The 15,236-nt window shown below is 39.4% G+C and overlaps 1 pseudogene across 1 annotated transcript in view; it reads left to right on the plus strand.

Moving 5' to 3' along the window:
* Nucleotides 1-15,236, plus strand: part of LOC308512382 (centriole and centriolar satellite protein OFD1-like) — a 143,564-nt pseudogene that overhangs the window by 88,208 nt on the left and 40,120 nt on the right. The window contains exons 2-4 of the transcript in view: nt 1,802-1,909; nt 3,149-3,285; nt 3,911-4,073. The product of the transcript in view is annotated as a centriole and centriolar satellite protein OFD1-like (transcript). The remainder of the gene's footprint in view (nt 1-1,801; nt 1,910-3,148; nt 3,286-3,910; nt 4,074-15,236) is intronic.

The raw sequence follows: 15,236 nt of genomic DNA on the forward strand, positions 1-15,236 counted from the left end.
GGGTTAGGTAGCTCCCCCCTGTCATGCACAGAGCAGGGCCGATTGGGGGGTTGGGGAGCTCCCCCCATCATACACAGAGCAGGGCTGATCAGGGGGTTGTGATGCCACCCTCAGTAACGCTCAGGGTAGGGCGGATTGGGGGGTTGGGGTGCTGCCCCCTGTCACACTCAGGGCAGGGCTGATGGGGAGGTTGCGGCTCCACCCCGTCACACACAGAGCAGGGCCCATGTGGGGGTTGGGGCGCCGCACCCTGTCACACACAGTGCAGGGCCCATCAGGGGGTTGGGGCGCTCCACTGTCACACTTAGGGCAGGGCCAATGGGGAGGTTATGGCTCTACCCTGTCACACACAGATTAGGGCCCTGCTCTGTGCGTGACAGGGGGCAGCGCCCCAACCCCCTGATTGGCCCTGCTCTGTGCGTGACAGGGGGCAGCGCCCAAAGCCCCTGTTTGTCCCGGCTCTGTGCGTGACGGGGGGTGGCGCCGCAACTTCCCCATCAGACCTGCCTTGAGTGTGACGGGGGGGCGGTGCCCCAACCCCCCAATCGGCCCTGCTCTGAGCCGGACCAGGGACTGCACCTAGGGATTGGGCCTGCCCTCTGCCACCCTGGAGCAGGCCTAAGCCAGCAGGTTGTTATTTCCCGAGGGGTCCCAGACTGCGAGAGGGCACAGGCCGGGCTGGGGCATCCCCTCTTCACCCCCCCCAACCCCTCCGAGTGCACAAATTTTTGTGCACCGGGCCTCTAGTACTAATATAAGGGTAATACGCTAATCAGACTGGATGTCTTCCAGACATCCTTCTGGACAAAGCCATGTTGGTGAGGGCCGAGGCAGAGGCAATTAGGGGCAATCAGGCCAGCAGGGGAGAGCAGTTGGGGCAATCAGGCAGGCAGGTGAGCGGATAGGAGCCAGCGGTTCCAGATTGGGAGATGGATATTGGACTGCCGGTTTAGACCCATTCCTGGCAGTTGGACATTCCCCGAGGGGTCCTGATTTGGAGAGGGTGCAGGCCAGGCTGAGGGATCCTCCCTCCCCACTCCCTTACCCCACTCTTTCCCCCTACCCCGTGCATGAATTTTGTGCACCGGGCCTCTAGTATTATATATTTAAATGAATTAATCGTGAAGAACATAGTTAATTAAGCACCTGTTGATTGAGATTTTGTTGTTTTATTGTTTGGGTTTTGCCATTAGAAGTGGTGTGCAGTGTACACTCTTTGTTTCCCTGTGGAAGTGTAGCTGTGTGAATTCCTAGAGGTGAAAAGACTAGGTTAAAGAACACATGTCTTTTTGAATACACAAACACTAACAAATTTCCCTCCTGAGTGATTGAACCTGCCGACTTCCCCGCTTTCTTGCCAGCACTTCAAGTATGATGAGAGTTTTAATCTTAGCAGTCTTATTGGGAAAATAGGACCTCTTTGTTTTAGTATTAATTTGCATTTTCTTAGGATTTTGTTTATCGACATTAAATTGTCTTACTGATTTATTAGATCTCTTTAATATTATGAAAGTTAGTGTGCTTTCTCCTCATTATAGCAAATATTTTCTTCCAGTGTGTCATTTGTCTTTTGACTTTATTTCATGCCATATATAAGTTCTTAATTTTTATGTTATTAAATATTTCTCTTTATCACTTCTAGATTTTTGTATCATGCTTGGGAAGGACTTCCTTCAGAAATTATTCTTAAGAGATACATAACGTACAACAGGATAATGTCATAAATCCAAAATTTATAAAGTGACTGAGTAATGGTTGAATGAAAGTTGTGAGACAAAACTATGTACATTGTGTTTTTTAGGTTTTCTCGTGGAGTTTTTAAAAGAAATGGCAGAATATCATCAGGCTAAAGAGACTTGTGACATGGACCCTCAGACAAGTGCAATTTTGCCTAGCAAAGACTCTCTTGGTAATTTCAGGCTTTTTTCCTGATTCCAGGTTTCTATTTTCTTTTTGAATGAAGAAAAAGATCTGCTTTCCTATGTTGTGTGTGTTCCTAAACTGTGTGCAGGTGGAGTGCTCATTTCCCATTGTGTCAGCACAGTCCTATCTTCAGTGCTGCCCCTCCCTCTGTGATCACCAGGTGGATGCAAAGGCCCATGTTCTTGTTTGTTGGGTCAACCCCTCAACTGGGAGGCTCTTCCCTGTGACTCATCTAACTTTATCGTATAGCCATTAACGTGAGAAGATCCTAGACTATTTGCATTGCGGAAAACTAGAGAAGTCAGTGGCCCGTCACTTCATGTTATAGTTGAGGAAACCAAGGTCACCAGATGAAGGAAAAGTGATACTGGAGTCCAAGTTTTCTGGTCCATGATCCAGATCCTTTTCCATGGGACAGCCTTTCTACATACAGTACCATCCTGCCTTTAGGCGTATGCTCAGAAGGGAAACAGGTGGCTAAAATGCTGTGATTAATCCTGGCTCCTCCTTACTCATTAAAAGCAATAACTTGTTACACAATAAATTCAAATATCTTAATCTGATTCTGCCAGTCTTTTTTTCCTGTGCATACTTTTTAGTGGGCACTGGTGTTTACATGATTGAGATTGCACTCTCGTGTGGGTTTTGCACTCTGTTAATGTTTGATTCTAATCCACATTTGGTTTGAGGGCTTCGGGTCTGCTGCAGAGAGCACTGGAATGAGAGGAATAGCAGACCTGGCTTTTGTCCCAGTTATGCCATTGTGTAGTTGCTAAGCCCTCTGGGAGTCACCTACACTGTGTGGGCACCTGTGTCTCTGTAAAATGGAAGACTTAAAACTAAGAATCTCTGATTCATTTTAAGATCAGTGTTTTGAACATGTGACTCAGCTTTCACCAAAGACCATAAAAGAACTCTTTGGCACTTGGAGACTGGAAAAAGATGCCATTGTTTTCTGACCTACGTTTTGCTTTCTTTTCCCCTGACTTTTATGATGGAAATTTTCCAGCATTCAAAAAAGTTGAAAGTTTTACAGTTCACCAGTAAGTTTGTATTATGTTTGCTTGATCACTTTCTGTTCATCCAGTAATCTATCTCAATTTTTTGAATTGTTTCAGAGTAAATTGCAGATGCCCCCTGTCCGTATCCCTGTACTCTTTGCTTTTGAACAGACTTCTTGCTCACCTACCCTGAGTCCTCTGCCCTGTTTGTGTTTTTTTAATAGCTGAGAAGCTTCAACATATTGATGATCAGTTTTCAGGTGCTTACCCTCAGCATCCAACATTAGGAACTCTAGAAATAAAGTTAAATGAATATAAGAGAGAACTAGAACAGCAGCTTCAGGCAGAAATGCATGAAAGGGTAAGTTTATCTTGTTGCTGTTAACAAAAGTGGTATTTTTGCTTATCTTTTCATTCTTAATCTTAGGTATATAGGAAAATATCTAGAATCTTTAATAAACTAGAGGCCCAGGGCATGTGTAGGTTCCCTAGTAGCGACCTGCTGGTGGGGCCTCCCTTTCCCTGGCCACCTGCTGCCAGGTGGGGCTGGTCTCAGGGGACGGGCTGCAGGTGGTTGGCCAGCCCCGCCCCTGCTTGAACTCCCGGTGAAGGGGACAATTTGCATATATGGCTTTCATTATATAGTTAATATGATATATACTCTTGTGCATGTTATTATTTTTTTTCCACTTGCTGTTGTTTCTTTTTGCCTTTTGAATGAGTTTTACAGGAACAGTTAATGAGACTAAAGATGAATTAAACTATAAATATAGGGTGTCCCAAAAATATATAAACACGCCTTGAATAATTATAAAGGCAGTAAATATTAAAACAACATTTTCACAATTGAGCTATCGGCTGTTAGAGTGTGTATACATTTTGGGGGGGATACCCTGTATAATTAATGAGTATTGAACTTAAACATGGAGAATTTGTTACTAATTGTTTAGTATTATTATTTACAATGATTTGTAGTCAATTTGCAGTTGAAGCATTTTAAAAATACTGAAGTAGTACAAATTAAAATGGAAGAGAAAGGAAAGTCTGAGGAGTTAGTGGTTTGGGAATGATGTTGGAGAGCTTGTCAAGCAAGATCGGAAGCCTTCTTGGGAAAAGATGTTCCTTGAGAGAATTCAAAAGCACCAGAAGGCAATATTTTAAAATCATTTACTGGATGGCTCCTTCCTGCAGCTGCTTGTAGATTTGCTAAAAGTCCAGGGGTGAGATGAGACATTTGCTGGAACACTTGAGGACCTAGAGCAGTGATGGTGAACGTTTTGAGCTTGGCGTGTCAAAAATTTTGAAAAACCCTAACTTAACTCTGGTGCCATGTCACATATAGAAATATTCATATATTTTTTTTGATATTTGCAACCATAATAAAAAAAGATTTATATTTTTGATATTTATTTTATATATTTAAATGCCATTTAACAAAGAAAAATCAACCAAAAAATATGTATAAAATGAACAAAAACAGAAAAACAATGTACATTTAAGAAAAAATAATAATAAAAACAATGATAATCATTACCATTTGCAACGTCATGGATGGAACTGGAGAGCATTATGCTAAGTGAAATAAGCCAGTCAATGAAGGAAAAATACCACATGATCTCACTCATTCATGGATAATAGAGACCATTATAAACTTTTGAACAATAATAGATACAGAGGCAGGCCTGCCTCAAACAGATTGTCAAACTGCAGCGGGAAGGCCGGGGAGGGTTGGGGGGCAGGAGGTAGGGGGGTAAGAGATCAACTAAAGGACTTGTATGCATGCATATAAGCATAACCAGTGGACATAAGACATTGGGGGATAGGGGAGGCTAGGGGACTGTCTAGGGCGGGGGAATAAAGTGGACACATATGTAATACCCTTTGTAATACTTTAAGCAATAAATTAAAATAAATAAATTAAAATAAATAAATAAATAAAAAATTTAAAAAAAAACAATGATAATCAAATGGTACGAAAACTAGAAATTAGTGACTTTTTTGGTGCTGAAGTTTGTCTGCTATTTCTTCGATTGCAGGTTCATACTTGGTGCACTTCAAAGCCAAGCAAGCGCCACTAACATCATGTTAGCCGGTTCCTTTTGTTCATTTTAATATTATTTAATGCTGAGAACAAAGTCTCACAAAAATATGTTGATGAAAAAATTGTTAGCAAAGCCATCGCTAGATTTTTTATATTGCTAAAAGTGTCAGGAACTCTGTTCCAAGCACTCAAAATTTCTTCTTCATAGTTGCACTCTTCATGTTTCAAACGATTTCGTTCCAGATTTTCAAGTTTCGACCTTAAGTCGACAAACACGAGTCCAAATGCTACCTTGAAAATCTGCAAGTTGCATCTCTAAATCATCAATTTGCATCCATTGGAAATTATTCAATTCCAAAATACTGTAAACTACATCCAGATACTTAATTATTTTAATGGTCTGTTCTAGGCTTCTAAATTGGTTGAATCTTTCGCTGAACTGTTCAAAGAACGTGTTTACTATATTCTGGTACATAAGTATAGACTCCATTACACTTGTAGTAGCCTTCTCGAAATACTTTTTCATCTGAGGAAAATACGAGTTTTAGTTTCAATATCTCGCTTGAAAATTTTAAGTTTACTTTCAAAAGATTTGATGTATCCAAACATAACGTCAATATTTTTGCCAAAACCTTGTAATTTTAAGTTCAGTTCATTCATATGAACAGAGAGATCTGTAAAAAACATCAAATTGCTGACCCACTTATGATCATTGATCTGAGGAAAGTTTGCCAGATCCTTATTCTCAATAAATACCATAATTTCTTGAAAGCACTCCACAAATCGCTCAAGTAGTTTTCCTCGACTTAGCCATCTCACACGATTGAACATCAGTAGTCCACTGTAGGTTGAATCAGCTTCCTGTAAAAGTACAGAAAATTCTCGCTTGTGAAGGGGTCAAGAAGCTATAAAATTCACAATTTTTGTTACAGCTGACATTAAATCATTCAATTCAGAGAATCCCGATTTGGCACACAACACCTCCTGATGGATAATGCAATGAAAAGGTGCAAGTGGATGTCTAATAGCTTCCATAAACAATTTCAGGAATCCCACTTTTTTCCCACCATCTTTGGTGCCCCGTCTGTCGTGACTGACACAATTTTAGAGATATCAATGTTTAGGACACTGAATGTTTTTATAACAACTTTACATATTTGGTTTCCTGATGTACTCATTGGCTCTTATTCTAACTTTATCAACTCTTCTCTCATAGTGAGACCATCAGAATATCTAGCAATAATGGCTAACCGAGCATATGATGTGACATCAGTAGTTTCATCAAGAGAAATCAAAAAATATTTACATCTATTTAAGTCTTTTTTTAATTGACTTTGTACGTTTTTGTCAAGATCTGTTATTCTACCTTTTTTTTTAAATTAAATCTTTATTGTTCAGATTATTACAGTTGTTCCTCTATTTTCCCCCCATAGCTCCCTGCCACCCAGTTCCCACCCCACCCTCTGCCCTTACCCCCACCCCCTACTGTCCTCACCCATAGGTGTATGATTTTTTTTCTATGTCCCTGATTCTATTATGATCACCAGATTATTTATTCACTTGATTCTTAGATTCACTTGTTGATAGATGCATGTTTGTTGTTCATAATTTGTATCTTTACCTTTTTCTTCTTCTTCCTCTTCTTAAAGGATACCTTTCAGCATTTCATATAATCCTGGTTTGGTGGTGATGAACTCCTTTAGCTTTTCCTTATCTGTGAAGCTCTTTATCTGACCTTCAGTTCTGAATGATAGCTTTGCTGGATAAAGTAATCTTGGTTGTAGGTTCTTGGTATTCATCACTTTGAGTATTTCTTGCCACTCCCTTCTGGCCTGCAAAGTTTCTGTTGAGAAACGAGCTGACAGTCGTATGGGTATTCCCTTGTAGGTAACTGAGTTTCTTTCTCTTGCTGCTTTTAAGATTCTCTCTTTGTCTTTTGCTCTTGGCATTTTAATTATGATGTGTCTTGGTGTGGTCCCCTTTGGATTCCTTTTGTTTGGGGTTCTCTGCGCTTCCTGGACCTGTAAGACTATTTCTTTCACCATGTGGGGGAAGTTTTCTGTCATTATTTCTTCAAATAGGTTTTCAATATCTTGGTCTCTCTCATCTTCTGGCACCCCTATAATTCTGATGTTGGTACGCTTGAAGCTGTCCCAGAGGCTCCTTACACTATCTTCGTATTTTCGGATTCTTTTTTCTTTTTGCTTTTCCAGTTGGGTGTTCTTTGCTTCTTCGCATTTCGAATCTTTGACTTGATTCTTGCGCTCCTCTGGTCTGCTGTTGGGTGTCTGTATAGTATTCTTTATTTCAGTCAGTGTATGCTTAATTTCTAGTTGGTTCTTTATCACAACATCGAGGGTCTCATTAGATTTCTTGAGGATCTCACTACATTTATCGGCGGTCTCACCAGTCTTTTCGAGGGCCTTACTAAGTTTATCGGCAGCTTCTAGACAGTTCTTGAGAGACCTTAAAAGTGTGGTTTTGAGCTCTATATCTTCCATTTCTGACATTTGCGTCCTATTTCTTTGTCTCCGCATTTTTTTATCTTTTCTTGGTGCATCCCCTAGTGGTCTTTGTGCGCAGTCTTGTTGTAGTTAAGCCTTGATTGTTGTCGGCAATACTGGGGGTGATTTGGCCTCCAGGCTAACTGGCTATGAGAGCTATTCTGCCTTTGATAGTATTTCTACTGAGTGGTAACTTAGAAATTCTTTTAATAACATCATCTTTTTTTTCATATCGTGAAATAGAGCTGGTGCATCTCTTAGAAATGTTTCCTTACTAAATTCTCCGTCACTGAGGGCTTTTCCATGCTGAGCTATGGAGAGAGCAATATAGTAACTTGCTGATATTAAATTTGTAGAGCATCTTACAAATTTAATGATGGAATTTGATTGACTTTTATAGAGGTGTAGCTGCCTAGAAATGCATTCCTTCCTCTCATCAATACTTTTTTTCAAGAACTGACAATGATTAGTTTCAAAATGTCTCTTTACATTCCACGTTCTGCTTACTACTGTTTCATTAAACAGTATGCACAATGAATTGTTGTTTCTGTTGACAATCCCGTACATCTCGGTGCATATGTCTTGAAAGGGTCGGCTACTGCTACTTCCACTTCCCTTATCATTCAATCTTGCTTTTTTATTTTTTTGATTCTCCATCACAAGGCTGCAAAAATGAATATAAATGACGGCATTTTTTACAAAAGGTTGATAGTTTTCTTACCTGTTAACTTTTTGCAGTGTTGTTGCACTGACTCCTGGTGCAAAACAATTCAAAAATAGTATGTATAACCAACAAATATATGGTGCTGTAATCAATTATCTGACACACAGAATGTCTCGTCGAGCACTGTTGCACTGTATATCTTTTTCTTTTCTTTTTCTTTTTTTTATTAGTTAAGGTATTACAAATGTGTCCTCTTCCCCCCCATTAACCCCCAACCTCCCCAACCTCCCTGCACACTCGTGCTCCCATCCCCCTGTTGTCCATGTCCATTGGTTTGGCTTATATACATGTATACAAGTCCTTCGGTTGATCTCTTCACCTTACCCCCGCCCTCCCCTACTTTCCTTCTGGGGATTGATAGCCTGATTGCTGTTTCTTAGTCTTTGGATCTGTCCCTTTTCATCAGTCTATGTTGTTCTCTATAATCCACAAATGAGTGAGATCATGTGGTATTTATCTTTCTCTGACTGACTTATTTCACTTAGCATAATGCTCTCCAGTTCCACCCATGCTGTTGCAAAAGGCAAGAGTTCCTTCTTTTTTACCGCAGCATAGTTTTCCATTGTGTATATGTACCACAGTTTTCTAATCCACTCATCTGCTGATGGGCTCTTAGGCTGTTTCCAAATCTTAGCTATGGTGAATTGTGCTGCTATGAACATAGGGGTGCATATATCCTTTCTGATTGGTGTTTCTGGTTTCTTGGGATATATTCCTACTAGTGGGATCACTGGGTCAAATGGGAGTTCCATTTTTAGTGTTTTGAGGTGGCTACATACTGTTCTCCACAGTGGCTGCACCAGTCTGTATTCCCACCAGCAGTGCAGAAGGGTTCCTTTTTCTCCACATCCTCTCCAACACTTGTTTGTTGATTTTTTGATGATAGCCATTCTGACAGGTGTGAGATGATAACGCGTTGTCGTTTTGATTTGTATCTCTCCTATAATTAGTGACTTTGAGCATGTTTTCATATGTCTTTTGGCCTTCTGTATGTCCTCTTTCGAAAAGTGTCTATCTAGGTCCGTTGCCCATTTTTTTATTGGATTGTTTATCTTCCTTTTGTTAAGTTTCATGAGACCCCTGTAAATGTTGGAAATTAAACCCCTGTCGGTGGTATCATTGGCAAATATGTTCTCCCATACAGTGGGTCTTCTTGTTGTTTTGTTGATGGTTTCCGTTGCTGTGCAAAAGCTTCTTATTTTGATGTAGTCCCATTTGTTTATTTCCTCTTTAGTTTCCATTGCCCTAGGAGCATTATCAGAGAGGAAATTCCTTGGGCATATGTTTGCAATTTCGCTGCCTGTGGATTCCTCTAGTATTTTTATGGTTTCCCATCTTACATTGAAGTTTTTATCCATTTTGAGTTTAATTTTGTGTATGGTGTGAGTTGGTGGTCTACTTTCATCTTTTTGCATGTATCTGTCTAATTTTCCCAACAGCATTTATTGAAGAGACTGTCTTGACTCCATTGTATGCTCTTGCCTCCTTTGTCGAATATTAATTGGGCATAGTGGTTTGTGTCGGTTTCTGGGGTCTCTATTCTATTCCATTGACCTATATGTCTGTTCTTGTGCCAGTACCAAGCTGTTTTAAGAACAGTGGCTTTAGCCGAAACCGGTTTGGCTCAGTGGATAGAGCGGCGGCCTGCGGACTGAAGGGTCCCAGGTTCGATTCCGGTCAAGGGCATGTACCTGGGTTGCGGGCACATCCCCAGTGGGAAATGTGCAGGAGGCAGCTGATCGATGTTTCTCTCTCATCGATGTTTCTAACTCTCTATCTCTCTCCCTTCCTCTCTGTAAAAAATCAATAAAATATATTAAAAAAAAAAAAAAAAAGAACAGTGGCTTTGTAATACAGTTTGATATCTGGTATTGAGATCCCACCTACTTTGTTCTCCTTTTTTTAAAAAATATATTTTATTGATTTTTTTACAGAGAGGAAGGGAGAGAGATAGAGAGTTAGAAACATCCATGAGAGAGAAACATCGATCAGCTGCCTCCTGCACATTTCCCACTGGGGATATGCCCGCAACCCAGGTACATGCCCTTGACCGGAATCGAACCTGGGACCTTTCAGTCCGCAGGCCGACGCTCTGTCCACTGAGCCATACCGGTTTTGGCTACTTTGTTCTTCTTTATCGGGATTGCTGCAGCTATTCGGGATCTTTTTTTTATTCCAGATGAATTTTTGGAACGTTCGTTCTAGATTTGTGAAATATGCCATTGGTAATTTAATGGGGATTGCATTGAATCTATAGATTCCTTTGGGTAGTATGGACATTTTGATGATGTTGATTCTACCAATCCATGAACACGGTGTGTTCTTCCATCTGTTTCTGTCTTCCTCTACCTCTGTTTTCAGTGTCCTGTAGTTTTTTGCATATAAGTCTTTTACCTCCTTAGTTAAGTTTATTCCTAGGTATTTTAATTTTTTTTGGTTCAATGGTAAATGGGATTGCTTTTGTAGTTTCACTCTCGGTAAGTTCACTTTTGGTGTAAAGAAATGCCATGGATTTCTTAGCATTAATTTTGTATCCTGCTACATTGCTGAATTCATTTATTAAGTCTAATAATTTTTTGATGGAGTCTTTTGGGTTCTGTATGTACAGTATCATGTCATCTGCAAATAAGGACAGTTTTACTTCTTCTTTTCCAATCTGGATGCCTCTTATTTCATCTTGTCTGATCGCAATGGCTAGTACTTCCAGTACTGTATTGAACTGGAGTGGTGAGAGGGGGCATCCCTGTCTTGTTCCTGATTTTAAGGGGAATGATTTTAGTTCTTGCCCATTGATTATGATGTTGGCTATTGGTTTGTCATATATGGCTTTTATTATGTTGAGGTATGATCCCTCAATTCCTATCTTGCTGAGAGTTTTTATCAAGAAAGAGTGTTGGATTTAGTCAAATGCTTTTTCCGCATCAATTGATATGATTATACGTTTTTTTTCTCTCAATTTGTTTACGTGATGTATCACATTTATTGATTTGCGGATATTGTACCATCCTTGCATCCCTGGGATAAATCCTACTTAGTCATGGTGTATGATCTTTTTGATGTACTGCTGGATCCGATTTGCTAGGATTTTGTTGAGGATCTTGGCATCTATGTTCATGAGGGATATTGGCCTATAATTCTCTTTCATTGTGTTGTCTTTATCTGGTTTTGGTGTTAGGGTGATGCTGGCTTCATAGAATGAGATGGGAAGTGTTCCTTCCTCTTGGATCTTTTGACATAGTCTGAGGAGGATAGGTTTTAGGTCTTCTTTGAATGCTTGGTAAAACTCCCCTGTGAAGCCGTCTGTCCCCGGGCTTTTGTTTGCTGGAAGCTTTTTGATTACTGCTTCGATTTCCTCCATAGTTATTGGCCTATTGAAATTTTTAGATTCTTCCTGATTAAGTTTTGGAATGTTGTATTTTTCTAGGAATATGTCCATTTCCTCCAGGTTGTCTAGTGTGTTGGAGTAGAGTTCATAGTATTTTCTAACAATCCTTTGTATTTCTATGGGGTCTGTTGTTATTTCTCCTATTTCATTCCTGATTTTGTTTACTTGGGTCCTCTCTCTTTGTTTCTTGGTGAGCCTGGCTAGAGGTGTATCAATCTTGTTTATCCTTTCAAAGAACCAGATCTTGGTTTTGTTGATCTTTTGTATTGTTTTTTTGGTCTCTGTGTTGTTTATCTCCGCTCTGATCTTTGTTATTTCCTTCCTTCTGCTTAGAGTGGGCTTTTTTTGTTGCTCTCTTTCTAACTCTTTGCGTTGTAGAGTTAGGTCATTTATTCTCATTGTTTCTTGTTTCTTGCAGTAGGCTTGTAGAGCTGTGAACTTCCCTCTCAAGAGTGCTTTCACTGTGTCCCATAGGTTTTGGATTGTTGTGTTTTCATTTTTGTTTGTTGCCATGATGTTTTTTATTTCTTCTTTGATCTCTCTGGTAACCCAGTCGTTGCTTAATAGCATGCTATTTAGTCTCCATGTGTTTGATTTTCTTGGATTGTTTTTGTTGTAGTTGATTTCCAGTTTTATGCCTTTGTGGTCTGAGAAGATGCTGGATATGATTTCAATTTTCTTGAATTTGAAGAGACTTCATCTGTGACCCAGTACATGCTCTATCTTTGAAGATGACAAATGTGCAGTTGAGGAGAATGTATATTCTGTGGCTTTGGGGTGAAATGTTCTGAAGATGTCAATTAATTCCATCTGATCTAGTGAGTCATTTAGGATTGATGTTTCTTTGCTGAGTTTTTGTTTAGAGGATTTGTCCAATGGTGATAATGGGGTGTTAAGGTCCCCTACTATGATTGTATTGCTGTCAATCTCTCCCTTGATCTCCTCCAGAAGTTTTCTTATGTATTTGGGTGTTCCTATATTGGATGCATATGTATTTACCAGAGTTATTTCTTCTTGTTGGACTCCTCCGTTTAGTATTATGAAGTGGCCTTCTTTATCTCTTTTTATGTCCTTCACTTTGAGATCTAATTTGTTAGATATAAGTATTGCTACCCCGGCTTTTTTTTTCACTTCCATTGGCCTAAAAAACCTTTTTCCATTACTTCACCATCAGTCTGTGGGCGTCTTTTTTTCTGAGGTGGGTTTCCTGTAGACAGCAGATATATGGGTCATGTTTTCTTATCCACTCATTTACCCTATGCATTTTTACTGGGGCATTTAATCCATTTACATTTAAAGTTATTATTTATAGAAACTTGTTAGTCACCATTTTTGATCTTTACCGCTGCATTCCTTCTTTGTTTCCTATTTTTTCTTTTTTCAGCAGACCCTTTAGCATTTCTTGCATTGCTGGTTCGGTTGTAATAAACTCCCGTAGACCGTTTTTGTCTGTGAAGCTCCTGATTTGACCCTCAATTTTGATTGATAGCCTCGCTGGGTACAGTATTCTTGGATTCAGACCCTTCCTTTGCATGACTTTGTATATTTCATTCCTTTCCTTTCTTGCCTGATGTGTTTCTGTTGAGAAATCGGTCTCTAGTCTGATGGAGGATCCTTTGTAGGTAACTTTCTGTCTCTCTCTGGCTGCTTTTAATATTCTTGCTTTGTCGGTGTTTGCCAATTTAATTATTATGTGCCTTGGTGTCGGTCTTTTTGGGTTCATTTTGTTTGGGACTCTGTGAGCTTCTTGGATTTGTGTGAGTTTTTTCCTTCCCTATCTCAGGGAAATTTTCCCTTATTATTTTTTCAAACAGGTTTTCTATTCCTTGCTCAGTTTCCTCTCCTTCTGGGACCCCTGTTATTTGGATGTTGTTTCGTTTAGTGTTGTCCCAGAGTTCTCTTAGGCTCTCCTCATGCTTTTTAATTATTTTTTCTAGAAGCTGTTCTGTTTGGGTATTTTTTCCTACCTTGTCTTCTAGCTCACTGATGTGGTCCTCTGCTTCTTCTAGTCTACTGTTGATGCTTTCTATTGAGTTCTTTATAGCAGTGATGTCATTTTTCATTTCTTCTTGGTTTTTCTTCATTTCCTCTTGTTTCCTACACATATTGGTGAATTTGTCTTCCATTCTTTTCATCCACCTTATGGCCATTTCTCTGAATTCTTTCTTTGACAGGTTGCTTGCCTCCATTGCCTCCATTTCGTTTACTTCCTTTTCTGATGATGCCTGTTTTTCTTTCATATGTGGGTTGGTTCTTTTTTCACCTTGATCTCTCTTCTCCAGGTGTTTGGTTATGTAGTTCTCTTTCTGATGCGTTGATTTAAAGGCACAAAATACAACACAACAAGGCACAACATACAAGGCACTGAAAACAAATGTATTTACGATATTAATAACCCCAAATAAAGGTGACCACTGAGTGAAGAGAATTAGGGGATAAAGAAGAAAAAAGAGAAAAAGATTAAAGAGAAAAAGAAAAAAACAAAAAGGAATTCCGAAATGAGATTGGGAAAAGGGAGAGAAGAAAGAAGAAAAAAAAGTGAGAGAATGAATTAGAGGTGGGGAAGAGGCTATTTGTATTGGGAGAAAACTCTAATAGAACCACAAATAATCCCAATGAATTCCAGCAGCAGATCCCTGGAGATTAATGCAAACTACAATCAACCACTAATATCAAGCGAGGAAAGGGAAAACAGAAGCACAAAAATAACCAGAGAAAGAAAAAGCAAAACAGAAAAATAAAAATGTAAAACAAAACAATCTCCCAAACAAGCATAAAAAAAACAATATACTCAAAATCAAGCAAACACTAGCAAAACGACAGAGAAAAAAAATTGGATAGTGAAGAACGATAAGAGAGAGGTGTATATGGATTTAGAGCAAGGGATTGGAAATTAGGTATATAAGTAGGGTGAAATTTAGACAGTGGGTAAAAAGAATGAATAGGGAAAATCTAAAGCAGGAATAGGGTAAGAGAAACAGGACAACAAAAGGGGAAAAGTGAGGAAGAGTTATGGCTTAAGGGTAAAGGTGAGATAGAGAGAAATGATGCTAAAGGAACGATGAAAATAGAGTGTAGAACACTAATTCCAAAGTAAAATAATGAAAAAAAAATAAAATGACACTTGAAAAAATGGTAAAATGATAGCAATAATACTGGTTAAAAAATGTAATTACAAAGGTAAAATCAGGTGATGAAAAAAAAATAATAATAGGTTCTTTATGAAATGGTGAAAAAAGAATTAAAAAGAAAAAAAGTTAAAAATGTACAGTAGTGAAGGTGCTTCAGATCTTCTACTCTTCTTTTTGTCACGCCTTAGTCCTGCCAGGCATTTAGGAGAGTGTTGAATTTCCCTGCGATACACTGTTCCTCTGTGCTGTAAACCACAGTCCTGATTTTAAGGCAGGTTGTATTTGTTTACCAGACTGCCTTTATTTGTATTTACAGAAGAGACAGTTCGTGGCTCTGCCTCTGGGTGGCAGTGTGTCTGGATTGACCTCCGAGGCTATAAGTCCTCTCTATCCAGTAGTTAGGGTTTATTTTCTCTATGTTACTTGGAACTGGTTTGGGAAAGTCCACTGCCCAGAGCTGGTTCTTTAATCATTACTCCCCGCTCTGTTTCCCAGGCTCCCCAAAATGTCTTTCCCCTACAGGCTAT

The sequence above is a fragment of the Myotis nattereri genome, assembly GCF_964212035.1.
Source record: "Myotis nattereri genome assembly, chromosome: Y".
Lineage (NCBI taxonomy): Eukaryota > Metazoa > Chordata > Mammalia > Chiroptera > Vespertilionidae > Myotis > Myotis nattereri.